The following is a 27,872-nucleotide window of genomic DNA, read 5'->3' as shown; positions in this document are numbered from 1 at the left end:
AACATACTTCTTATCACTTTTTAAAAATCCAAGGCTTCAAAATCATTTTTTAAAAATCCACGCCTAGTTTTTTTTTTAAATTGACAACATGAAAAAAAAATTTTTTTTTGAAATTTAAAAATCCATGTGCTGATGCCTATTATATATATATATATATATATATATATATATATATATATATATATATATATATATAATAGGCATCAGCACGGCCTTGTTGATCAATGCGTAATGCAAAAACAACAACTTTCTCGTTGTTTTACCCCCGCTTATTGAAGCAACACTCCTATGTTCGTATTCTTTGCAAAGCAAAGACGACATAAAAACAGTGGTGGATATGAAATTCTTTAGTTCGACTCAAATTGTAGGGTAATCAGTTTTAGTGCCATATAGCAAATTTCTCATTTTGTTTAATTTGCTGGATGGGCTTATTGACCTGTTTATCGATACAGTGTCGGCGGAAAAGGGAACTGATGAAGTTGTTTGGTGACAACTGAAACTATAGTATTCCCTACCCTCCGCCCGCAACTAATCAATTTCATATCCACTGTAAAACATTTTGTTGCTATTCAAATACTTGAATACAACAAAATATGGACTAAAGCTGAAATAAACACAAAGATGCATTTCAAAAATAAAAAAATATTTTTTTTTTTAAATCCACGCCTTGAATTTTTTTAATTCACACCTTGAACAAATTTATTTTAAAAATAGAAAAAATTTTTTAATCCACGCCTAGAATTTTTTACATCAATCCTTGAAAAAAATATATAAATTAAAAATAAAAAATATTTCCACGCCTTGAATTTTTTTACATCAATCCTTGAAAAAAAATATATATATTTTAAAAATAAAAAATATTTTTTTTTAAATCCACGCCTTGTATTCTTTTTTAAATTCACACCTTGAAAAAAAATATTTTAAAAATAGACAATGGTTTTCTAGAAATCCAAGCCTTGAAAAATTATTTTTTTGAATCCACATCTTAAAAAAATATATTTTAAAAATAGAAAATATGCTTCAAAAAATCCATGACTTGTAAAAAATAGTTTTTAAAAATAAAAAAAAATATTTTTTAAAAATCTACACATTGAAAAAATATGTCCACGACTTGAAAAATTATCTTTTAAAAATAGAAAATATGTTTTTAAAAATCCACACCTTGAAAAAAATTTTTTTAAAAGTAGACATTTTTTTTTAAATCCACACATTGAATTTTCTTTTAAATAAAAAATATTTTTTAAAAATTCACGACTTGAAAAACATATTTTTTAAAACTAGAAAATATTTTTAAAAATCCACACCTTGAAAATAATATTTTTCAACAATAGAAAATATTTTTCCTAAAAGTATACGCCTTGAAAAAAATAAAAATATTGAATTTTTTTAAATATGTCTTGAATTTTTTTAAATATACGCCCTGAAAAAATATTTTTTTTAAACAAAATATTTTTTAAAAAATAAAAAATATTTTGATTAAAAAATCCTCGCCTTGAAAAACTATTTTAAATAGTTTTTTGGAAATCCAAACCTTGAAAACTTTTTTAAATCCATACCTTGAATAAATATATTTTAAAGATAGAAAATATTTTTTTTTTTTAAATCCATGACTTGTAAAAAACAATTTTTAAAAATAAAAAATATATTTTTTTTTAAATCCACACCTTGAAAAAATATTTTTCAACAATAGAAAATAATTCTTTAAAAATCCACGCATTGGAGAATTATTTTTTAAAAATAGAAAATATTTTTCTTTTAAATCCACACATAAAATATTTTCTTAAATAGAAAATATTTTTTAAAGCTAGAAAATATTTTTAAATATCCAGCTTGAAAAAACATTTTTCAAGAATAGAAAATTTTTTTATTTATTATGAAAAAATATTTTTTAAAAATAAAAAATATTTTTTAAAAATACATGCCTTGAAACATATTTTTTAAAAAATGTACGCCCTGAATTTGTTTTAAATAAAATACATTTTTTTTAAATCCACGCAAAGAAAAAAAATTTTAAAAAAAGCCACGCTTGGATTTTATTTTAATCCAAGACTTGAAAAATATTTTTTAAACTCTTTTAAAAAAATATATTTAAATTCATGCCTTGAATTATTTTTTTACAAATTATTTTTTACGAAATGTTTTTTAAAAAGTCACGTCTTAAAAAATTAATTTTTTTAACTTCACGTCTTGGAAAACATTCTCAAAAAGTCAGGCCTTAAAAAAATATATATTTAAAAATTCACGCCTTGAAAACATATTTTTTAAAAATAGAAAATCCATGCTTTGAAAAAGAATGTTTTAAAAATAAAAAAATATTTTTTTTAATTAAATAGGAAATACTTTTTTTGTTATTAAATTCATGCCTTGAATTTTTTTAAAAACATGCCTAAAAATATATTTTTTAAAAATTCACGGCTTGAAAAAATATATATTTTTTTTTAAATAAAAAACATGTTTTGAAACAGTAAGCCAAGGCTATAGTCGGACGGGGCCGACAATGTAATACCCTACACCTTCACCCCTGGGAATTATCTTTCCAATTTTTTTTATGGAACAAATAAACTTATTGTAAAAAGTAAATTTGTGGATTCTGGTACCGTATCCCACAAAGCTTAAATAATAACATAATAATTGTTTCACAAACATCCCAAAAAGGACAACGCTCAATTATATGGACCCCACAGCTAATCTCCTAGTCCGAACAGCGTGTCTAAGACATCACTTGTAGAGTAGTTTTACATGACTGAAATACTCAGAAAATGTCACAAACCTTACTGAAAGATATTTTGTAACCGTTGAAAATTTGATTTGCCTGCCTGGGGAATCGTTTTGAAAAAAAGGTGGCAAAGCGACCCATGCTGCAATGTATGTATAAAAATGCAATTGGACAATTAAAACGTTAGGGCGTCATGTAATTTGCAGTAATGCAACAACTGGGAATGGGAAAATGTGGTTCTCCACACAAAACCCATTATATATTAAGCAGTAGGCCCGTAATCTAGCAGACGCTTTATTGCAATTTTCATCAGGGGGAAGATCAGTAGTTCTATTTTCATATGCCGGTATATGCCCTCCAGGAAATAAAATATAGACCAAAAATATTTTTTTTTGTATTTTTCATACAAAATTAATGGTCAATTTCACCCGCTAAATAATATCAGATCATCATACAAAATTGTAAGCATCTTCCTCTACCTGCAAAATTTCATGATTATTGAGCTATAGTTGCGACCTATAGCGTGTTTATGATTACACTACAAACAAATAACAGGGTATATTAGGCAGTAACTCTGTTATCTTAACATGTACACCAACACAATTGACATCGATAGAAAGGTCAAGTGTTCCTTATCCAAGTATAGCTTACTTGCCCGGAATGTCTCTTCCAGGAATAAAGATATAAGCTGTATATTAAAAATTTTCACAATTTCCACACAAAAGTTTTGGTCCATTTAACCCTCTAAATATTATCTGATCGCCATCACAAATTACACGCTTCTTCTTTGTCATATACTCTTATTTTATTTAAAATTTCGGGGCGATCTGCCTATTATTGCGACGTACAGAGCATCTACAAAATTGTATAAAAATTATGTTTTTGGTCCATTTCACCCGCTAAATATTTCACGATCATCACCAATTAAAATAGCGATCTATTCTGATGTGAAACCGACCTCCATACCAAATTTCGTGACTATCGCTCCAAAATTGCGGCCTGGAGTTTGATTACAATTTATAATGGACAGACGGACACACGGACGGACGAACACACCGCAAAATCGCTTTATCTCGCCGAGATATGAAGATTGGTATACCACATTGGGGGTCTCCGACGAATATTTCGCGGTGTTACATGAATTTTTACCAAAACAAACTTATAATACCCTTTTCCACATTGTGGTATAGGGTATAAAAAGAAAATATATTTTTAAAAATTCAAGTCTTGAAAAAATATTTCTTAGAAATAGAAAATATTTGTTTTTTTTTTTTATTTTTTAGCTTGATAACAAAAAGATGGTAGGTAACATAGGATGTATTAGCGAATGCCGCGATATCTTCGTTGTTTGACCGCATACGGCAACCTACTTTGTATCATTGTAAAGTTGGGATTTTCTAATTTCATTGTCAGACTTTGCTTTTGGAAGGTCCCCGACCAAAGCTGTGATATTCGTTATTACAATTAAAATAAAAAATGAATAATTGGGTTGGATTATTGGACTATTGCGATATCATTGTTGTTTGACCACCAACGTTAACCTACGTTACATCATTACAAAGGTTTATTTTTCATTATCAAATTTTGCTTTTGATATACCCCTTATAGAACTGAAGATATTCGCTTTGAAATAAATAAGATTTTTTTCATTCCTATCCCTGAATATTATATGAACATCACCAAAATCAATAACCTTCTTCCCTTAGGGAACTCCATCAACACTCAAAATTTGGTCACAATTCGATCAAAAATGCGACCTGTAGCGTGATTGCAAGGTAAAGATGGATATAGATCGACTCAGCTCGTCTAGACATTCACTTTGGTATATATAAGTATTATTTCGATGCAATAATTTTAGAATTTGCAATTTTAAACAAAATTTTTGCCAAATGGTAGTTTTCATAATTTCTCCTCAATCAAAGGAATCACTGACATTCACATGCATTCATGGGGTTATTAAATAAACAAATTATCAAAAGATTTCAAGTGCTTGCCATGCACATCATCAATTCCTAATTACAAGAAAAATATTTAAAAAAAAAAAAACTATTAAATAAACAATTACAAAACTATGGCTGCGTTTCGTAATTACTGATTAAAGCAACAACAAAATTAAAACAAATAATAATAATAACAATTAACAAAGAATAAATAAAGAAACTCGATCACAAAGTGCTGATGCGAAAAGGGGGGTTTCCGACCGAGGAGAAGTCTCTAGAATGCATGAGAATGCAACCAACCAACCACCAAGTGAAACTTAGTGCCAAGGATGCCAGTGATTATGATGATGTATTCAGTTCAATGTTACAGAACAGAATAGCTGCTAAGTGTGATGTAAGACAAGTAGATTTTATATAAATAATAAAGAGTCGGATCTGTTGTAATTTGCCTTTAAATAAACAATTTTTTTCTGTTTTACTTTGTTCTGTTGAAGATCTGTTGCAGGTGAGTTAACAACCGCCGATCGTGTATTTATAAACAAAAGTGTGTCATAATGTATTAATACATTTTTAATTATAACAAAGAAAAACTGAAAAAAGAAACGCCAAGCAAGAGCAAAAGCAACTGCAACGATGTAATTGCTGTTGTAAGCAACTTATTTAACATTATCCACTTCTGTCCATTAGTTATTTTCCTATTGCTGTCGATAGGTTAAAATGATGTTTTGAGTTTCTCATTACATCAGTTTGCTTTAAACTGGTTTAATTGATGTAAGTTTATCGAACACTTTTTTTATCAGATAATTTTACAAACAAATGTATGTAACTTTCATTAGTTGCAAGAAGTAATATAGTAAGTAGCTCAAGATAAATTTTTCAGGTATGGGTAGACTGAGGGGCCTACAAGGTGCCTCATAAAAGTGGATTTTTTACAGATTTTAAGGAGCAGCAAAGGTCCCTCATAAATGTGGATTTTTTTAAAAATTGTTAGGAGCAGCCATAGTCCCTAAAACGTGGATTTAAAGATAGCCAAAGTCCCTAAAAAGCGTGGATTTTTTAAAGATTTTAGGAGCAGCCACAGTCTGAAATTAACGTGGATTTTTTAAAGAATTTTTGGAACATCCAAAGTCCCAATAAACGTGGATTTTTTAAAGAATTTTTGGAACATCCAAAGTCCCCAATAAACGTGGATTTTTTAAAGAATTTTTGGAACATCCAAAGTCCCCAATAAAAGTGGATTTTTTAAAGAATTTTTGAAACATCCAAAGTCCCCAATAAACGTGGATTTTTTAAAGAATTTTTGGAACATCCAAAGTCCCCAATAATCGTGGATTTTTTAAAGATTTTTTGGAACATCCAAAGTCCCCAATAAACGTGGATTTTTTAAAGATTTTTAGGAGCAGCCAAAGTCCCCAATAAACGTGGATTTTTTAAAGAATTTTTGGAACATCCAATGTCCCCAATAAACGTGGATTTTTTAAAGAATTTTTGGAACATCCAAAGTCCCCAATAATCGTGGATTTTTTAAAGAATTTTTGGAACATCCAAAGTCCCCAATAATCGTGGATTTTTTAAAGAATTTTTGGAACATCCAAAGTCCCCAATAAACGTGGATTTTTTAAAGAATTTTTGGAACATCCAAAGTCCCCAATAATCGTGGATTTTTTAAAGAATTTTTGGAACATCCAAAGTCCCCAATAATCGTGGATTTTTAAAAGAATTTTTGGAACATCCAAAGTCCCCAGTAAAAGTGGATTTTTTAAAGAATTTTTGGAACATCCAAAGTCCCCAATAAACGTGGAATTTTTAAAGAATTTTTGGAATATCCAAAGTCCCCAATAATCGTGGATTTTTTTAAAGAATTTTTGGAACATCCAAAGTCTCCAATAATCGTGGATTTTTTAAAGAATTTTTGGAATATCCAAAGTCCCCAATAATCGTGGATTTTTTTAAAGAATTTTTGGAACATCCAAAGTCTCCAATAATCGTGGATTTTTTAAAGAATTTTTGGAACATCCAAAGTCCCCAATAAACGTGGATTTTTTAAAGAATTTTTGGAACATCCAAAGTCCCCAATAAACGTGGATTTTTTAAAGAATTTTTGGAACATCCAAAGTCCCCAATAAACGTCGATTTTTTAAAGAATTTTTGGAACATCCAAAGTCCCCAATAAACGTGGATTTTTTAAAGAATTTTTGGAACGTGGATTTTTTAAAGAATTTTTGGAACATCCAAAGTCCCCAATAAACGTGGATTTTTAAAAGAATTTTTGGAACTTCCAAAGTCCCCAATAAACGTAGATTTTTTAAAGAATTTTTGAACTTCCAAAGTCCCCAATAAACGTGGATTTTTTAAAGAATTTTTGGAACATCCAAAGTCCCCAATAAACGTGGATTTTTTAAAGAATTTTTGGAATATCCAAAGCCCCCATTAAACGTGGATTTTTTAAAAAAATTTTGGAACATCCAAAGTCCCCAATAAACGTTGATTTTTTAAAGAATTTTTGGAACATCCAAAGTCCCCAATAAACGTGGATTTTTTAAAGAATTTTTGGAACATCCAAAGTCCCCAATAAACGTGGATTTTTTAAAGAATTTTTGGAACATCCAAAGTCCACAATAAACGTGGATTTTTTAAAGAATTTTTGGAACATCCCAAGTCCCCAATAAACGTGAATTTTTTAAAGAATTTTTGGAACATCCAAAGTCCCCAATAAACGTGAATTTTTTAAAGAATTTTTGGAACATCCAAAGTCCCCAATAAACGTGAATTTTTTAAAGAATTTTTGGAACATCCAATCGTGGATTTTTTAAAGAATTTTTGGAACATCCAAAGTCCCCAATAAACGTGGATTTTTTAAAGAATTTTTGGAACATCCAAAGTCCCCAAAAAACGTGGATTTTTTAAAGAATTTTTGGAGCATCCAAAGTCCCCAATAAACGTGGATTTTTTAAAGAATTTTTGGAACATCCAAAGTCCCCAATAAACGTGGATTTTTTAAAGAATTTTTGGAACATCCAAAGTCCCCAATAAACGTGGATTTTTTAAAGAATTTTTGGAACATCCAAAGTCCCCAATAAACGTGGATTTTTTAAAGAATTTTTGGAACATCCAAAGTCCCCAATAAACGTGGATTTTTTAAAGAATTTTTGGAACATCCAAAGTCCCCAATAAACGTGGATTTTTTAAAAAATTTTTGGAACATCCAAAGTCCCCAATAAACGTGAATTTTTTAAAGAATTTTTGGAACATCCAAAGTCCCCAATAAACGTGAATTTTTTAAAGAATTTTTGGAACATCCAAAGTCCCCAATAAACGTGAATTTTTTAAAGAATTTTTGGAACATCCAAAGTCCCCAATAAACGTGAATTTTTTAAAGAATTTTTGGAACATCCAATCGTGGATTTTTTAAAGAATTTTTGGAACATCCAAAGTCCCCAATAAACGTGGATTTTTTAAAGAATTTTTGGAACATCCAAAGTCCCCAATAAACGTGGATTTTTAAAAGAATTTTTGGAACTTCCAAAGTCCCCAATAAACGTAGATTTTTTAAAGAATTTTTGGAACTTCCAAAGTCCCCAATAAACCTGGATTTTTTAAAGAATTTTTGGAACATCCAAAGTCCCCAATAAACGTGGATTTTTTAAAGAATTTTTGGAATATCCAAAGTCCCCAATAAACGTGGATTTTTTAAAAAAAATTTTGGAACATCCAAAGTCCCCAATAAACGTTGATTTTTTAAAGAATTTTTGGAACATCCAAAGTCCCCAATAAACGTGGATTTTTTAAAGAATTTTTGGAACATCCAAAGTCCACAATAAACGTGGATTTTTTAAAGAATTTTTGGATCATCCAAAGTCCCCAATAAACGTGGATTTTTTAAAGAATTTTTGGAACATCCAAAGTCCCCAATAAACGTGGATTTTTTAAAGAATTTTTGGAACATCCAAAGTCCCCAATAAACGTGGATTTTTTAAAGAATTTTTGGAACATCCAAAGTCCCCAATAAACGTGGATTTTTTAAAGAATTTTTGGAACATCCAAAGTCCCCAATAAACGTGGATTTTTTAAAGAATTTTTGGAACATCCAAAGTCCCCAATAAACGTGGATTTTTTAAAGAATTTTTGGAACATCCAAAGTCCCCAATAAACGTGGATTTTTTAAAGAATTTTTGGAACATCCGAAGTCCCCAATAAACGTGGATTTTTTAAAGAATTTTTGGAACATCCAAAGTCCCCAATAAACGTGGATTTTTTGAAGAATTTTTGGAACATCCAAAGTCCCCAATAAACGTGGATTTTTTAAAGAATTTTTGGAACATCCAAAGTCCCCAATAAACGTGGATTTTTTAAAGAATTTTTGGAACATCCAAAGTCCCCAATAAACGCGGATTTTTTAAAGAATTTTTGGAACATCCGAAGTCCCCAATAAACGTGGATTTTTTAAAGAATTTTTGGAACATCCAAAGTCCCCAATAAACGTGAATTTTTTAAAGAATTTTTGGAACATCCAAAGTCCCCAATAAACGTGAATTTTTTAAAGAATTTTTGGAACATCCAAAGTCCCCAATAAACGTGAATTTTTTAAAGAATTTTTGGAACATCCAAAGTCCCCAATAAACGTGAATTTTTTAAAGAATTTTTGGAACATCCAAAGTCCCCAATAAACGTGAATTTTTTAAAGAATTTTTGGAACATCCAAAGTCCCCAATAAACGTGAATTTTTTAAAGAATTTTTGGAACATCCCAAGTCCCCAATAAACGTGGATTTTTTAAAGAATTTTTGGATCATCCAGAGTTCCCAATAAACGTGGATTTTTTTAAGAATTTTTGGAACATCCAAAGTCCCCAATAAACGTGGATTTTTTAAAGAATTTTTGGAACATCCAAAGTTCCCAATAAACGTGGATTTTTTAAAGAATTTTTGGAACATCCAAAGTCCCCAATAAACGTGGATTTTTTAAAGAATTTTTGGAACATCCAAAGTCCCCAATAAACGTGAATTTTTTAAAGAATTTTTGGAACATCCAAAGTCCCCAATAAACGTGAATTTTTTAAAGAATTTTTGGAACATCCAATCGTGGATTTTTTAAAGAATTTTTGGAACATCCAAAGTCCCCAATAAACGTGGATTTTTTAAAGAATTTTTGGAACATCCAAAGTCCACAATAAACGTGGATTTTTTAAAGAATTTTTGGAACATCCAAAGTCCCCAATAAACGTGGATTTTTTAAAGAATTTTTGGAACATCCAAAGTCACCAATAAACGTGGATTTTTTGGAACATCCAAAGTCCCCAATAAACGTGGATTTTTTGAAGAATTTTTGAAACATTCAAAGTCCCCAATAAACGTGGATTTTTTAAAGAATTTTTGAAACATCCAAAGTCCCCAATAAACGTGGATTTTTTAAAGAATTTTTGAAACATCCAACGTCCCCAATAAACGTGGATTTTTTAAAGAATTTTTGGAACATCCAAAGTCCCCAATAATCGTGGGTTTTTTAAAGAATTTTTGGAACATCCAAAGTCCCCAATAATCGTGGATTTTTTAAAGAATTTTTGGAACATCCAAAGTCACCAATAATCATAAGCCAACTGTCTGCCTTAAGTTTGATCACTTCTGTGATTTGCATCCAATCAGAAAATAATGTATTGCTGCTATTCATATACACACACCTAAAACGATAAAATTCTGTTGCTTTCACTCTTTTCCCCCAAAGACACACACCGACAAAATTACATATCTCCAGATTCCGACTCTTGCAAGTGTGAATTGTTAAATAATTTACTAAGAAATTAACAGGTTGAGCATGCGCCACTGCCACAGTGTCTGCCCAGTGGGTAGTTGTTGTCCCGATGCTGTGGCCGTTATTGCAGCAGTAGTTGTGTTAATTTCTCATGTGACAAAGCTGTTGGACCAAAAAAAAAGAGATAGAGTTGTTTTTCTTTTAGTATACACAACAGCAACAAAAAACATAACTAAAACCTGTTCTTACTTCAAATATGACCAGTAAACTACAACACAAGTAATGACAACTTACGGCCAATATGTTAAATTTCAGTTAACACATAACAAATTCAGTTAACACATCAACATTAGCAACATCTCAAATCAAGATTATGATCGGGGTGAATATATGCAGCACTTTTTTAAAAGTTGTCTAACTTACTATGGCGTGGAAGCAGCATACAAACTGAGAGTTGGTCAGAGAGGCAGGCAGGCAATCGCTCAGACAGTGTGTAACATGACCAAGTAGGCCTATATGTGGCTGCCGTTACTGCTGCCGTTGCCAAAGACTGGTTATTTGCATGACTGCCTTACTGAAATTAATACATTTTCTGTCTGGGTTGCACCAAAAAGCAGACAAATTGAAGTGATCGACATTTTATAGTTCAGGTTCAATTGATTTTGAAAGAGAGTTTAAATTGGTAGGAAAACAACAACAACAGCAACAAATAACTTAAGAGGAAAATTAATTAGGGCAGTACGATTTACAGTCAAAGTTCTATATAACGAATAATTGTTACAATAAATCACACACAATGCAGTCTCCTTATAGGGAATTTTCTTTATAACGTAGTAATTTGTTGCACAATAGAGAAGTTCGACTATAATTCAATTGAATTATACAATCGAAATAGGTCTACTTTGAAAAGCCTGTATGAAAAGGTTTGGGTTAACACTTTGTGATGTATTGAATTAAACTCTCATGATTCTCTGGAACAGTCAACCGAGATATTAGATATTAAAAAATTCTACTGGAAAAATCTTGTGAGGTGCAAAGATAAATAGAAACAACACCCTATTCTGAAAACAACACATCTTACTTGCTCACGAAAATTAAATCGATATAAGGTCTGATCATTGCCAGCTTTAGCTACCATCTTTGAAAGAATTCTGAAGCAGTTGATAAACATCCCAACCTTTTTCAATTTCCACGTTCATGACTTTTGCAGTTAATTTTGTGTGCATCTTTTTTTTCTAATTTATTATTCTGTCATAAACATTTAATTACATTTTATACATTTTGTTGTTAAAAAAATACTGTTTCCACTTTCCAGTTACAGCTTTCTTTCTACGGGTAGTTTGCCATAAAACCCACATAATTCAACTTAATATTACATTTTATGGTGGTGGAAGTTTTACGGCAATCGAATTACGCTTCTATTGGGTTATGATCTAAATAAGTAAAATACTGACGGGAACGCCAACAAAATACAAAAGTTCACTATGAACTGCAGTTCACTTCATCAGACGGCTTTGCCGACAGAGATACCCGCAGCCTGTGACATAATGAAAAGAAGCAACCCCAGTATGGATAGTTTTCCCAATACATTATTGTTTTAATTAGCAGTGCAAAAATTAGCCGAAATAAAGTTTAAAATGTATCCGCGAACACGTCTGAATCTTGTCTTAATCTTAAATGTTTGAACTTTATCTTGAGAGGTATCGGAAGAAGTGGACCGATATAGCTCAACTCCTAAGTTGATGTAAGTTTAAAAGAACGATCACCATCTGCAAAGATTGAACAAAATCGAGGACACACTTCACAAGTTTTACAATTTTGAAATTTTTTGTGGGATGTATCCAAAGGACTGAACCGATATAGTTAGTCCATATTCGAATTTAAGTGTGAAACAAATATTACGATGCTTAAAGGTTGGATCAACGTCAATCACTCTTTTCGATTGTTATTGTGCCCATCAGGCACTTAAGCCTTTCACCTTGAATTTTTTTTTTGAGCTTTTGAACCATTATTTTAGGTAGCAAGAACATGCTTTTGGTACTTTTGGTAAAAATTTGCAAACGATCCTCCAACATTCCTTAAAACTACACTTAAGCAAGAATGTTGAACTTTAGTAAGGGGGGTACCCGAAGAGGCACTTATGTCATTGTGGAACTTGATGTACGTTTGGAAGAAACTTTACGATGTGAACAATTTTGGCCACATCGGATACTCAATTCGTAATTTTTTATGTTCATCAGCCATTGAAGTTGGAGTTAGCAGGGTTATTATCTTAGGAAGTAAGTAAGTAGGAACTGCCCTCGAAAAAAAATGTACCGACGTAAAAGAGTCAACGAGCTGCACAAAATGTCATGCCGATCCGACCAAACCGATTCCTGAAACACTCTGCGTCGTACTTTTCTGAACCATAAAAAACTGATTGGCAAGGTTTCAGAGAATTTACTAATCACCGCTTCAGATTGCTGTCCATTCCCTCAGATCCTCGGGTAGCTAAAAAAAAATTTCGGCACATTATCACAGCTGCAGCCGATCGCTACATACTTGTCGGGCGAATACACCAATTAGATTTCCCAGCTGAGACGACGGGACTAGAAAACAAGTAAGAACGGGCTTAAGTTCGGCCAGGCCGAACTTGTTATACCCTCCACCATGATTTGCATTGAAGTAAAACGGAACAATTATTTTCCTTCCGTTTATGAATACGTCTAAATATCAAATTTCAGCAAGTTCGGTATAACAATATGGCTTACCTTTAAAATACCGAAATCCGGGGATACCGATCCATGAGGCTATATCAAAATGTCGATATATTTCTGGCGGAAAGTTTTTAGACTCAAAGCAGGCTAAATGCGAAATTTCCGATATTTCGGTATAACCTTAAAAATAACGAAAATCACGAGATACTCTTCTATGGGGGATATAGGAACCCGTGGAACTATACTGATAGTTGTCTTCTGGGATATTTTATAAACCCATGGAAGACTAAATAACAAATTTCAGTTTTTCGCTGGGATATTGACGTCACAACCTTCAGAATCACGAAAATCGGGAGGTACCGTTCTATGGGGGCTATACCGAAACGTGGACCTATACTGACGAATTTCAGTCAGAAAGACTTTTACCTCCAACAAAGACTAAGTATAAAATTTCAATCATTTCCGTGGGTTGCAGTGGCCACAACCTTCAAAATTCCAAAATTCGGGAGGTACCGTTCTATGGGGGCTATATGAAGCCGAGAACCTATACCGACAAAATTCTGGTAGAAAGTTTTAAACTCCCAACGAAGACTAAGTACCACATTTCGGCCATTTCGGTGTGATAATGAGGCTAAAATCTTCAAAATACCGAAAATCGGGAGGCACCGTTCTATGGGGGCTATATCGAAACGTGGACCTATACCGACGAATTTCAGTTAGAAAGGCTTTTACCTCCAACAAAGACTAAATATCAAATTTCAACCATTTCCATGGGTTGCTGTGGCCACAACCTTTAAAATTCCGAAATTCGGGAAGTACTGCTCTATGGGGGCTATATGAAGGCGAGGACCTATAACGACAAAATTCAGGGAGAAAGTTTTAAACCCCCAGCGAAGACTAAATACCAAATTACCGCCACTTCGGTGGAATATTGAAGCCACAACTATCAAAATACCGGAAATAAGGAGGTACCGTTCTATAGGGGCTATACTAAGGCGTGTACCTATACCAACAGATTTCGTATGGAACGCTTAGTACCCCAAATGAAGACCAAATACCAAGTTTGAACCATTTCGATGGAATATTGAGGCCACAACCTTCAAAATACTGGAAACAAGTAGGTACTGTTCTATGGGGGCTATATAAAGGCGTGGACCTATACCGACAAAATTCAGAGGGAAAATTTTAAACCCCCGACTAAGTACCAAATTTCAGTAATTTCGGTGTGATAATGAGGCTAAAACCTTCAAAATATCCAAAATCGGCTGGTACCGTTCTATGGGGGCTATATCAAAACGTGGACCAATATAGCCCATTTGCAATACCAAACATCCTAGGAGTAATAGAAACTTCTATACCAAATTACAAAGCTCTATCTTAAAAACTTGTGAGCTGTATCTTGATTTCAACAGACGGACGGACAAACAGACCGACATGGTTATATCGAATTCGAATTTTAACCTGATCAAGAATATACTTTATAGGATACCCGATGAATATTTCGATGTTTTGCAAACGGAATGACAAATTTAATTGTAGGAAAATGCGATATCATCCAAAGCATTGTACCCACACTATGAAAAAACGAAAGAAAAGAAAAAGAAACCCCCTAAAGTTGACGACCCCCGCAATCGTTGTAAGGACCATGATCTGTGAATCTGCAGCTGGAATGTTCGCATCCTTTATAGAGAAGGTGCAGTTTACGCGTTGGCAGATGTACTTGAAAAGTACAAGGCCGATATAACTGCCATACAGGAAATACGATGGATTGGGAAAGACGTCACAACAACACCTAAATGTGAAGCACTGTATTATAGCTGACATGACACAAAGCATGAATTTGGTTGCGGATTTGTAATTGGTTGGAGGTTAAAACACGTGGTCTCCAGCTTCACCCCAGTGAATGAAAGACTTGCTACAATACGGATAAAAGCAAAATTCTTCAACATTAGATTTATCTGCGTTCATGCTCCAACCGAAGACAAGGACGAACAGACTAAAGATATATTCTACGAGCGCTTAGAAGAAACATATGACCAGGTTTTAAAAGCCAGCATCTAAAACCATTAGCATTAGCTGTACACTTCAACTGCTACACAACATTGACACACGGCAAAATAAGCAACCGAACGCATATTTATTTTTGCTCATTTCGTTTTTTACGCCTACATATTTAGCAGTCGGCTGACCATTCGTCGCAGCGAATCATCAACCGAGGGTGTTTTTGTGATTAGAGTTGCCAACGCTGTAATAAAAAAGGTGTCATTTAATGTCAAAATGCCTCCATCATATGGTAGAACATAAAATACAAATTATAATTATGCCTGTCTGCGTACTCGATAATTTGTAATAATTATTACAAATGTTTCTAAAACTGACAGGTGTATAAAGGAGAAGTTACTGAAAAAATTGTTTAAGCAACATTTAGTAAGTAAAAAGACACACCAATTGTTTAAAAATAACAAAAACAAATATTAAACGGCTTCACCAAAAATTCACATGTCCTTTGAACGAAAAAGTCGAATTAATTATATCGTGATTTTTAATGCGTTACACTGGTAACCCTGATCACAAAAATAATTGTTTGCTGAAAACCTGGCTAAGCTCTAGAAACATTGTTGCTTATTCTCTTTTCTGATATGTGTAGATAATTTTTTGTGAAATTTGTTGCTACATGTTGCCGTTGTTCATTGTTGCTAAACATATTTCGAAGAAATTTTATCAGACAAATCTGCAAATATTCTGTGTTTTTGCTAATATGGATTTAGGATTTTAAATTATACTAGGCGATTTTAAATTATACTAGGCGATTTTAATGCCAAAATTGGAAAGGAGAATATCTTTGGCCCAACAGTCGGGAAATTCAGTCTCCACAGTGAAACATATGACAATGGAATGAGGCTGATTGACTTCGCAGCGTCAAAAAAACATGGACACCTGGTTGTCTCCGGATGGAAGACATTCATCGAGCGTGTTGAATGTACTATCGTTCCGAGGAGCAAACATAGATAGGAAATCGGTAAGCTGCAAACACAACACATAGCCACAGAATATTCAACTTAACTAGCCCAACTGCTTAATGAAATCACTCCTCGTCCCGATAAGATATCAGCCCAATGACAAATTATTGCCCACTGCAAACAGTCGCAAAATTCATACTTGCATACCAGAGACCTCCACCAAGGAACCATGGTATGACCGAGAGTGTCGTGCTGCTACCGAAGAGAAAAATGGGGCATATAGGGCTCCTCAACAAACAGTAGCAACGCGTAGCGCACGATAGAGGTATCGGGAGAAAAGGAGAGAGGAGAAACGCCTTTTCCGCAGGAAAAAGAGAGAAATAGAAAAGCGGCAGTGTAAAAAATCGAGATGTACAGGAGGAGCCAGAATGAAGTACGAAAACTCTACCAAAGAGTGAAGCATCAAACTGATGGCTTTGTAGAGAACAGCAAGATAATTTGGTAAATGCATCAGCTAGCTAGCACCATCTGGCAGGAAGAAGGCATACCCGACGATTGGAACTTGAGCGTCCTATGTCCAGACCACAAGAAGGGAGATAAGACTGTGTGGTCCAATTACAGGGGCATAAGTCAGCTCCCCATTGCATATAAGATAATACCTGGCATAATTTGTGAATGAATAAAGCCTATGGTCAATGAAATAATTGGACCCTATCAGTGCGGCTTTAGACCTGGTAAATCGACCATTCACCAGATATTTACCTTGAGACAAATCCTGGGAAAGCCTCAAGCAATGCAGATCGATACAATCCATCTTTTTTGTCGATTATAAAGCAGCCTTCGACAGCTCTTTATACTCCTTAGTTAAAATAGGAAAGAACCTCTCCGAAGAGTTTATTACCAAAAGAAAGGCTTGGAAAAGGTCATACGACATATGAAGGTCAAAACAAGTGGAACAATATACACAAAAAGCCATATGTTACATGCATATGTCGACGACATTGCCACCATGGGTCGATCGGTAAAGGATGTATTTGATATCTTTGCAAAAGTCGAAACGGAATCTGTTAAAGTGGGACTGGCAGTAAACGGCGATAATATCAAGTTGATGATATCGACGCGTAATACGTTTATAGATCTTGCACCATCTGCGAATGTTTGTACCTACAATTTTGAGGTATTAAAGGACTTCGTCTAGCTCGGCACCGCCATAAACACAACAAACAACATCAGTTGTGAAATTCGAAAAAGAATAGTGTTGGCCAACAGATGCTACTATGGGCTAAGTAAGCAGTTAAAGAATAAAGCCGGATCTCGTCAAACAAAAGTAACACTTTACAAAACACTGATACTGCCCGGCTAATGTATGGTTCCGAAGCAAGCGCAAGCAGATAAGGTAGTGCTTGGTGTGTTTGACTCAAAAACGGCTGAACCGATTTTGTTGAAAATTTCAGGAAAATTTTTTACTTTCGCTATTTTATCACGCCCACATTTTAAATACGTTACATACCCAAAACTACTGAACCGATTTTCCTGAAAATTTCAGAGAATGTACAGGGGGGACCCGTGGTTGAAATAGGCTATACATTGTGTTCAATTTCGGAGGGGTTTGGTACCTCCACTATGTCTGATTTAATAAAACCGCTATTTTAGCAAAAATGAAACAAGTGATTGAATTAATTCTTCCGAACAACCACCCTCTGAACTACCCCGTTCCGAACAACCCTGCTGCAGGCTTGCACTCTCCGAACCACACCGCTCCGAACCACCCCGCCCCGAACTTTCTCCTTTCGATCCACCCTGCTTCGACCTTCCACCCTGCTGCGGACTTCCCCTCCGAACCAACCCGCATTGATCCACCCTCCGATCCACCCCGCTCGGAATTTCTACCCTCCGAACCACACCCTCCCATCCACCCCGCTCCAAACTACAACATATCGAACCACCCTTCGATTCTCCGACCCTAGGTACTCATTTTGGGACCTTAAGATCCGAGCACGCCCAATTTCTATCTCTGAAACATCTGAGCCGATTTTCCTACAAATTTCAGGGAATGTGCCCGGATAACCCTGGTGAAAATAGGCTACATATATGTCGCCGGCTGACCAGGGATGGTCCTTGGTGGAAAAATGCTACAAATTTTGTTAAATTTATTAATGCGTCCTATTTATTAAATGTATGTTAAAATTGCATATCGACACAAACAAATCTGAAGATTCCTTATATATAATCACTTGCAGATCCCGACTAATTAGCGATGCAATAAAAATACAATCGCTGACTTAAGGTAACATAAAACTGCTTCAAGGGCCAGCAACGCGGACCGGGTCGGCTAGTATATCATAAGAATGAGTTATGATGAACCCGCTAAAAAGGTTTATAAATATGGGCCGCATGGAGGTTCACACAGATCTATAAGCCTATTCTGTAACTTTTATCGATTGGAATTTGTTAAAATTTCTTTCTTTTTTGTAACAACTACAAAACAAACAAATGAAATTGTTGTAAAATAAACAATGAGAAAAATTGTTAAAAAGTTGCTGAATAGGGGGGCTGGAAGGCCAAAGCTTCGTTGGGGCGAACAAGTGAAACGAGACATCCGAAAGCTACATATCCCAGATTGAGAAAATACAGCAGCAAACAAAGAGGATTGGAGATCTTTTCTCAGTTCGGCTTATGGAACAAATGTTCTGTAAAAGCCAGCTAAGTAAGTAAGTACAATGAACGGGTTCAGTTACATATGTTGTAAGTCTCCATTGCATTAAAGATATACTTTATTTAGGGAATGCAAGAATATCATTTAAAAATGAGTGACTTCCAATAAGGCAATAATATTGTTTCATTAATGTTATTAATGTCATTGTATAATGAAACTGTTTTGTATTATTAAAGAAACAGTTCTAATCTCCGATGACTGTACTTCATTAGGCCAATGAAAAGGTTTCACTGCATTCACGAATAGTTCACAAATTAAAGTTAATGAATCTTTATGAACAATTTTTCACTTTTCAGCTCTAAGTGACTCAATATCAATGATAAATTTCATTGATATAACGCAAGATTTCATTCATGTTCATGAAACAAATTTTAGAACTTAATTACCTTGAATGTTTATTATTTTTTATTTTGCGCTGCTGGAACTCACCTGAAAGTAAAACAAAATTAGATGACATTATATTGAGACACATATTTTCAACAAATATAAAATTAAAGTAATGAACGTGCATTTAAGCAACCTAGGTTCATATTAGAGGTTAAACAAACTCATTGTGTAATTTATATAATATTTTTTTTTTTAATTTTTTATTATTCATTTTTTTAATTACATATTAAAAATATTTTATATTTTTTCATTTCCGGTTGCTGATTCATTTAGCAGCAGTTTAATAAAAGATGGGGGTGGTTGCCATTCTCTGCAACAACAGGTTAAAGTTATAAAAAGGAAAAGTATTTCATTTTTATTGGAATTCATATAAAGTCAAACAAATTAAGTAAATAACATGGAATTTTTATGTGTGCTACAGCAAGCGCGAAAAAAAAAATAAATATGAATGGAGGAGGAAGTTGTTAACAAAACCACAACAATAACTGAAATACCGCTACAAAGTTGAATCGGAAATGTGTTTAAGTTGTGATGAGTAAGGATTTTAAGTAATGGAATACTTCCCACAATATTAATTGACAGAAACAGTATTGTTACAAAATTTACTTAAATGTATGACTGATTGGCAGATTAAAAGCAATATTGTAATCCATTGTGAAATATTTCTTTTCATTACCATATTGATGTTTGATGTTGATGTTTGCATTGTAATCATAATAATATTTTAAATATCCATAAATATTTATTTATTGACATTTCTTTATAAACATCACATATATATTAATGTGGAATTTTATCGCTTCAACGATCTCATAAAATATTCAAAGTTGAACCAATTCACTATAAAAACCAAATGAAAACATAAAATTAGAATTGTTTACACTGCAGATGCAAACATACCCATACACTTATTTACTTGATGCCATAGATGTTGAGACCGTATGGATTAAATGGAAATATGTAGATTTGTGGTCACCACAGTAGTAAGTATGGAAAAAACATTTTCATAAGAAACCTTGATATTTGATCAAATAAACTATAAAGTTTAAAATTTTGAAAAAAGAGAAAATGCTGAATTGTCAACTATGTCTTAATGTTTTCGCTAAACTGGAGTGCACGACAAATCTCGAAGGGAGCAACCGATTTGGTCAAAAGTTTGTACATGGTTCTTGTTGTAACAGTATTTATACGAGGGTCACTAAAAACCTTCTGGCCTAGGCAACATTGACATTTTTTTTTGAAAGTTTAACAGTTTTTAGCCTAAGTGTACTTAGGACAGTTTGACATACGACCAGTGCACATTGGGGCAAGATTCCAAAAAAACGGAGATTAATTCAGGCAAGCATTTGAGTGAACTAATGTTAATATTTTTCGAATGTTTACACTTCAATCAATATAACGGAACACAGTTTTGGTGCAAATTGAGGGATTGGAGAGGTATATTCGAAGCCCTCATAAATGGGTACCATAAAAACTATGAAGTGTTTTTACGGTTTTGCCTTCATTTCTTATTTGATGAATCCAAAATCTTCTAATATGATAAATTATTGGTTGAGCTAATATTTGGCAAAAAATTATTAAGTTAGGTCAATATTTTAGTGTAGCTCCCATACAACGGTAACTCCCGATTTTATGTATTTCGAGGGTCTTGACCACATTTTTTAGTACATTTATCTGTAAATAAGGATTTATAGTTATGAATGCCTAAGAATTCATAGTGTGAAAATTTGTCAATATAGGTCAATGTTTTGGTATAGGCCCCATATAGAGGCGCAGTCAAATTTGCGAGTTTTCGAATATTATATGCATATATTGCTACTAAACTGGTTCAAATTATGAATTGTACATTTTGAAGGGATTGAACATATTTCTATCAAACATCATCTCTATATATTCTCGTTTTGGAATAAGCTCCATATAAAATATTCTGCTACTTTTTTAACTCTAAATACTTTTCAAAAATAGGGAAAATGGCTACATTTAAATTAATTTTTAATATGCTTCTAAACTTCTTTTGCCATAAATATGTTTTTCTAAGACTTAGATTCCTAACTGAAGTTGACGATTCCATTCTAAAAGGGGCACTTTTGATGCGTAAAAAAATATTACTCTTTATATACCAAAATTTAATTTAATTTTTTATGGTGCTCTTTAAATTTTTAAAAATTCTTTAGCTTTATGACAGTGTAACTGTAAAAGTAAACAATATATGATCTTGACATTTTGCTTAAAGACTTACAATTTTGTACCATATTACCATGTAACGACAGTTATACCAAAAACCGAATTTAATTTATGTTAATTAATCTCCATTTTTTGCTATTTCACCCCTTGTGCATCGCCATCATTTTATATAAATCATTATATATAGTAACTATAACATAATGGTAGACCTACACAAGTTGTGTTATGTAGAATGACCGCAGACATTAAACCAAAACACGACATACTGTACAACAGTAACAGGGAAAATGAAGACAAAAACCCCAAAATGCAAATATTTGACCCACGGCTATTTCCACCATTTTTGACATAACTCAAAATGAGCAAGTAGGGAGCAAGTTTTGTTTGCGCAATTTCAAAGAAAACAATCAAGAGAAAAATACAAAAAAAATTCTCACGACCTTCTCGACACTCTTTTTTGTTATACTCCAATACATTTCAAAATTATGCAAAATCTGGACACATTTTGAGGAATTTTTTAAACACATTTCTACAAGACTTTTTCAGTACAATTTTTTCCTAAAATATTAAGAATTACCTCTGCTTGAAATATCTATTTTGAAAATGCCAAGTTTATGTAGCAAAAACTACGTTATGGCGATTTAAAAGCAGCAAAATTTAATACTTTTCACCTGTTTCTTAAATTTTAAAAATATGTTCAACTTTAACACTGTGCTACACGAAAAGTAAACAACATACGACTTTGCTATTTTGGCTAGTGAGGGAGAATTTTGTACTCGTTAACCCTGTCAAGACAGATTATCAAAAATTTGTGTTTCAATTTCAATTAAGAGCCGTTTTTTTCAATCTTGCCCCAACGTGCAGTGGCTCGATTGAGACACCTCCAAAACATGAACGCTTTTACAGCATCTACTGGCGATTGCTGCAATTTTTCCGGTTCATACGCATAGTTTCATGATGCGTCACCTAGATCCACCTTATCCACCTTTTTTTTGGCGGGTGTCGGCCACGACTGAATTCATTAGACCAGTTTTTCATAGTGCTATAGGATGGTCCTTTATCGACACACAAAGATTTAATTTGTTCGATCCGTGATTATCCACGTGGAAAGTTGTGAAAAATTATCGGAAGAAAAAGTTCACCAGTTAATTCACTTTTTTATACAAAGTGATTTTTTAAGTCACTGTAAACAACACAACACATGGTCGTATGTGAAACTATCCTGAGTACGCTTAGGCTAAAAACTGTCAAACTTTCCAAAATGTCAAATGACGCCTGGCGACAATGCTTGTTGCCTAGGCCGGAAGTATTTTTAATGACCCTCGTATGTTTGTATTTTCGCTTCTGCTTAATATGGCTCTGTGTCAAACTCCAGTTTTAGGGATGTGTTTCGATAAGTTATAACCTAAAAACTACTGGAGTATATCGAGTAGGTTTGGCAGGGCAGTTGAAAAGATGCAGTGCGTCGTCCAGGCCTGCGCCGCATGCTGGTCATATGTTTTGCACAGTGTCATCAATCCTCATCCTATAGGAATTTATACGGCTGCACCATCCCAACCGCAATTGAACTGAAACTTCTCTGGTTTGTCGCGGCAGTTGACGCTCCTTAGCTGCGATAGATGGGGGATGTTCTCCGAGCGCCGCATTCACATCATAGTTGTTAATGGCATCTGCGACTGTATCCGTGTGAATGCTATTTAAACCTGCTTAATAGGCTTGTTGATCTAGGGCAAAGATGGACATGAAGAGATCATTTGTATGGTGAATCGTACGAAAACGTAAAGGCGAGCGCTCATCTTGTTCATATATGATCTAGGGGTTCTCTCTTGTATCTTAGTAGAACATTAATATCCATCCTGACATGCCTGGGTTCTATCCACTATATGGTGATTAGGATGACTATCAGTGTCTGCACCCCAAGTGTTGCCGGCAAGGGACTTGAGGGCCTTGTTCCTATATCTCAGCTTGTCGCAGATATATGTGGCATAAGCGGACGACATGAACATGCTGTCGAATGTGACCCTAGAATTTTGGGGGTAGTTTGGGGTCGAAATTTTGCTACCATCGACCATGTCATTTAACTTTGTTCTCACCGTCCATGTGGTGAACAGAGTTTCTCACGTGGAAAAAGGTGATAAGAACAGGTGATAAGAACAGGTACACTCATCCGAAGATGTTATCATCTCAATGCCATCTGGAATACAGGAGAGGTAGAGATTAAAAAGTTCGGGAGATATCACCCCACCTGAGGATCTGCCTGTTTCACTCTACGGGGCTTGGACTTCTTCTTCAGGTATTCCAGGTACGACTGTGTGTATAATTAATTATACAACGTTTTAAACTTGGAAGTAGGATTGTCGGCTCGTTGTGCTCGAACAGCGTGGAGTGCTTGAGAGCATCAAAGGCTTTTGATAAGTCAAACGCCATCACCACTATTCTACTAATACGTGTGGAGATGGCGTGCAGCGCTGTTGTCATGCTATACGATTCATCTTTGCTGGCATACCCATTTTCCCCATTTTCCAGACTTCGGTAACGATGAAGGAGATTAGCGACATGTTGAGAATATTAGTGAGATACTCGACTCCCAGCCCATACAGCTATTTCAGCATTACCATGGAGATTTCATCAGGGACCAAATCTGTGGATTATTTAGCGTTCCGGAGGACATTCGCAACATCATCCTTTGTTAATTGTGGTGGTTTATCTCAGCAGGAAGAGATGTAATGCAACAAAGCACTCCTGTTTTCGACCTATTACTACCGGGGTGCTCGACAAACTGTCGATTGAAATAACTTGCGCTCCTCTTCAAATCAGTCAGCGAAACGTCGCCAAACCTGACTGAGTCCTATCTTCTTTCTTTCCAGGGTTCGAGAGTAAATTAACCGTAGCCCACAATTCACTTATTCCGGGTTGCCAGGGGAGGTCATTTGTCGGACCAGGTGACACAAATGTTATGTATGCCGAACACTGACAGTCTCCACTAATTCTGGTAGTCCTCATTGACCGTACGCAATGTATAGCTGTTAATCTGCTCATCCAGCACTATACCCCTGTGGTCGTTTGCGAGGACCGAATACCATAATTTATGATGAACATTAAAGAAAGTCCCCCAAAATGAAGACCTCCAGGTCTTCTATATGAAGACCTCCGGGTCTTCTATATGAAGACCTCCAGGTCTTTTATAAGAAGCCTCCAGGTCTTCTATAAGAAGACCTCCAGGTCTTCTATAAGAGGACCTCCAGGTCTTCTATAAGAAGACCGTCAAGCCTTCTATAAGAAGACCTCCAGGTCTTCTATAAGAAGACCTACAGGTCTTCAATAAGAAGAACTCCAGGTCTTCTATAATAAGACCTCCAGGTCTTCTATAATAAGACCTCCAGGTCTTCTATAAGAAGACCTTCAAGGTCCTCTATAAGAAGACCTCCATTTCGTCTCTAAGAAGACCTCCAGGTCTTCTATAAGAAGACCTCCAGGTCTTCCATAAGAAGACCTCCAGGTCTTCTATAAGAAGACCTCCAGGTCCTCTATAAGAAGACCTCCAGGTCCTCTATTAGAAGACCTCAAGGGCTTCTATAAGAAGGCCTCAAGGTCTTCTATAAGAGGTCCTACTGGTCCTCTATAAGAAGACCTCCTGGTCCTCTATAAGAAGACCTCCTGGTCTTCTATAAGAAGACCTCAAGGTCTTCTATAAGAAAACCTCAAGGTCTTCTATAAGAAGTCCTACATTTTTTCTATAAGAAGCCCTTCCGATCTGCTATATGAAGACATTCAGGTCTAATATGAGAAGTCCTCCGGGTCTTCTATACGAAGAACTCCAGGTCTTCTTTAAGAAGACCTCCAGTTCATCTATAAGAAGACCTACAGGTCTTCTATAGGAAGACCACCAGGTCTTCTATAAGAAGACCTCAAGGTCTTCTATAAGAAGTCCTACATTTTTCTATAAGAAGCCCTTCTGATCTGCTATACGAAGACATTCAGGTCTAATATGAGAAGTCCTCAGGGTCTTCTATACGAAGAACTCTAGGTCTTCTATAAGAAGACCTCCAGTTCGTCTATAAGAAGACCTCCAGGTCTACTATAAGAAGACCTCCAGGTCTTCTATAAGAAGAACTCCAGGTCTATAAGAAGATTTCCAGATGTTCTATAAGAAAATCTCCAGGCCTTCTATAAGAATACCTGCAGGTCTTCTATAAGAAGAACTACAGGTCTTCTGTAATTAAAACTCCAGGTCTTCTATAAGAAGAACTCCAGGTCTTCTATAAGAAAAACTCCAGTTTTTCTTTAAGAAGATATCCAGGTTTTCTATAAGAAGAACCCCCTGGTTTTCTATAAAAAGACCTACAGGTCTTCTATAAGAAGACCTCCAGGTCTTCTATAAGAAGTCCTCCAGGTCTTCTATAAGAATAAGACCCCCAGGTCTTCTATAAGAATAAGACCCCCAGGTCTTCTATAAGAAGACCTCCAGGTCTTTTATAAGAAGACCTCCAGGTCTTCTATAGCAAGACCTCCAGGTCTTATATAAGGAGACCTCCAGTTCTTCTATAAGACAGCCTACAGGTCTTCTGCAAGATGGCCTCCAGGTCTTCTATAAGAAAATACCCAGGCCTTCTATAAGAAGACCTCCAGGGCTTCTATAAGAAGACCTCCAGGCCTTCTATAAGAAGACTTCCAGAGAACCTCCTTCTGTTTTTTTATAAGAAGGTCTCCTGCTCTTCTAGATAAGAGCTCCTGCTTTTCTATAAAAAGATCCCCAGCTCTTCTATGCGAAGGCCCATTTATGAGAGGACCCTCTGCTCTTCTATGAGAAGACGTCCTGCTCTTCTATGAGATGACCTCCTGCTGTTCTATTAACAGACCTCTTTCTCTTCTAAAAGAATACCTTTTTTAGTAAAAAAGTATTTCAATACACACAGGCTGAAGGTATATCTCTGTCGGCAAGGTCGACTGATATTTTTTACTTGTTTATAGAGTCAACGGTTGGGGGTATTATATTTTCTCTTGTTTTTTTTTTGCTTCTTTGCGGTTTTCGTTTAATGTTTATTCTTAATATATTTTTGAAGTCTATAATTTCAATTGACTTAAGATCTATGGATATCTTGTATTGCTTGATTTTTGCATATTTGTGGTTATCTGTGATCTTGATCTAAACTACAAATACGCCAAACTCTATCACACATGCGATTTCCTCGTCACTAATAAATTAACAGTGTTCTATTTATAATTCGGTAAAAAGTCAAAATCAATATAAATTTCAGGTTGTGCAGAAGATTTTTTCAATAATTTTTCACACCTTTTGATACAACAAATATTGAAAATCTGCAGATATATAATACAACAACACGTGTGTTTTTAATTCGCATTTAATGTGTATTTTTGCAGCGATCAAAACAGGTTCATGATCACACCTTATGTGTTTACTTTATAGCTTATTTTTCGTACTTCTTTGTTCTTGTTATTTCGCATTTGCATTGAGGTATTCATCTTTTTGCCCAACAAAGGTGTTTGCTGTACAATTTACAATAAAAATTTGTTAACACAGCAAATAAATTAAGATGACACATAACACGCGTAAGAATTAAGTTGTGATTTTTGTAAACATATATGAATATATGTATGTAGAAATAAATGTCACAAAGAGGGAAAACAATTTTAACACCTGTGAAACAGTTCTTGTTAATTACTCGCACCAAAAAGTCTGTCAACAGTTTTTTTGTTTCACTGTACTCTTGACAAAAAAATTACAAAAAAAAAAACAACAATTTTACACTGATTCTTTTGACACTGTCAAGTTCACAACCACACAACAGGTGTCTACATGCATTTCTGATTTTTTTGTTAATCAGCATTTTTTGGATTGTAACAAGCGTGCAGACATCACCTACATCAGCAGCTGCTGCAGTTTTACCGATAAGTTTGTTCGTATGAATGTCCATAGTTATTATCGTTAATTAAGTAATGTTATAAAAGTCAATATGTAGTAACCGAAATCAAATTTATGAATGTTAAACAATTCAATTTATGCTTAACAGCATAAACGTGAATGGAATCGAATCGAAGCGCCAGCAAAAATACCTTAAGGCAAAATTTAAATGTTTTTCACACACAAGTTAACAACATCAATACGGAAACCAATACATGCGAAATTGTCTATTAAATAGCAGTTGACTTCTTAGCACTTAAGAAATATGGAAAAGATCTATCAGTAACGCCACGACGTACAGTGCGAAATATGGGAACTTTTGTGGAACTTTACTCAAAAATTAAAGTACATTAAACTAATGAGATTCTTGTTGAATTCTATTGCTAAGTATCCCATGACTAATGTCTCTTATTCAGTTTTGCGATTTACCCCGCGAAACAACTAGAAATGCACTTAAAAGTTGCACTTTTGTTTTACAATATTTATTTTCTTAAAAAATTGCTTCTGACTTTGCTTAAGTAATACAGTGATACAAATAAATTGTACGTTAGTTGAATATAGTTTTTGTTGCTGTTATAATTCTTGACAATTATTTGATTATTT

The 27,872-nt window shown here is 34.2% G+C and overlaps 1 protein-coding gene across 3 annotated transcripts in view; it reads right to left on the bottom strand.

Moving 5' to 3' along the window:
* Positions 1-27,872, bottom strand: part of Ac13E (Adenylyl cyclase 13E) — a 429,881-nt gene that overhangs the window by 301,745 nt on the left and 100,264 nt on the right. The window contains exon 3 of one of the 3 annotated variants that reach the window (XM_073976990.1): positions 19,162-19,204. The exons of the other annotated variants lie outside the window; for them this stretch is intronic. The gene's annotated coding sequence lies outside the window, so the exon portion shown is untranslated. The remainder of the gene's footprint in view (positions 1-19,161; positions 19,205-27,872) is intronic. 3 annotated transcript variants of the gene reach the window in all.

Source organism: Musca autumnalis, unplaced genomic scaffold (assembly GCF_047663935.1).
Source record: "Musca autumnalis isolate F117 unplaced genomic scaffold, ASM4766393v1 scaffold_3, whole genome shotgun sequence".
Taxonomy (NCBI): domain Eukaryota; kingdom Metazoa; phylum Arthropoda; class Insecta; order Diptera; family Muscidae; genus Musca; species Musca autumnalis.
Note: the sequence above shows the minus strand (reverse complement) of the source record. Positions and strands in the feature narration are given on the sequence as shown.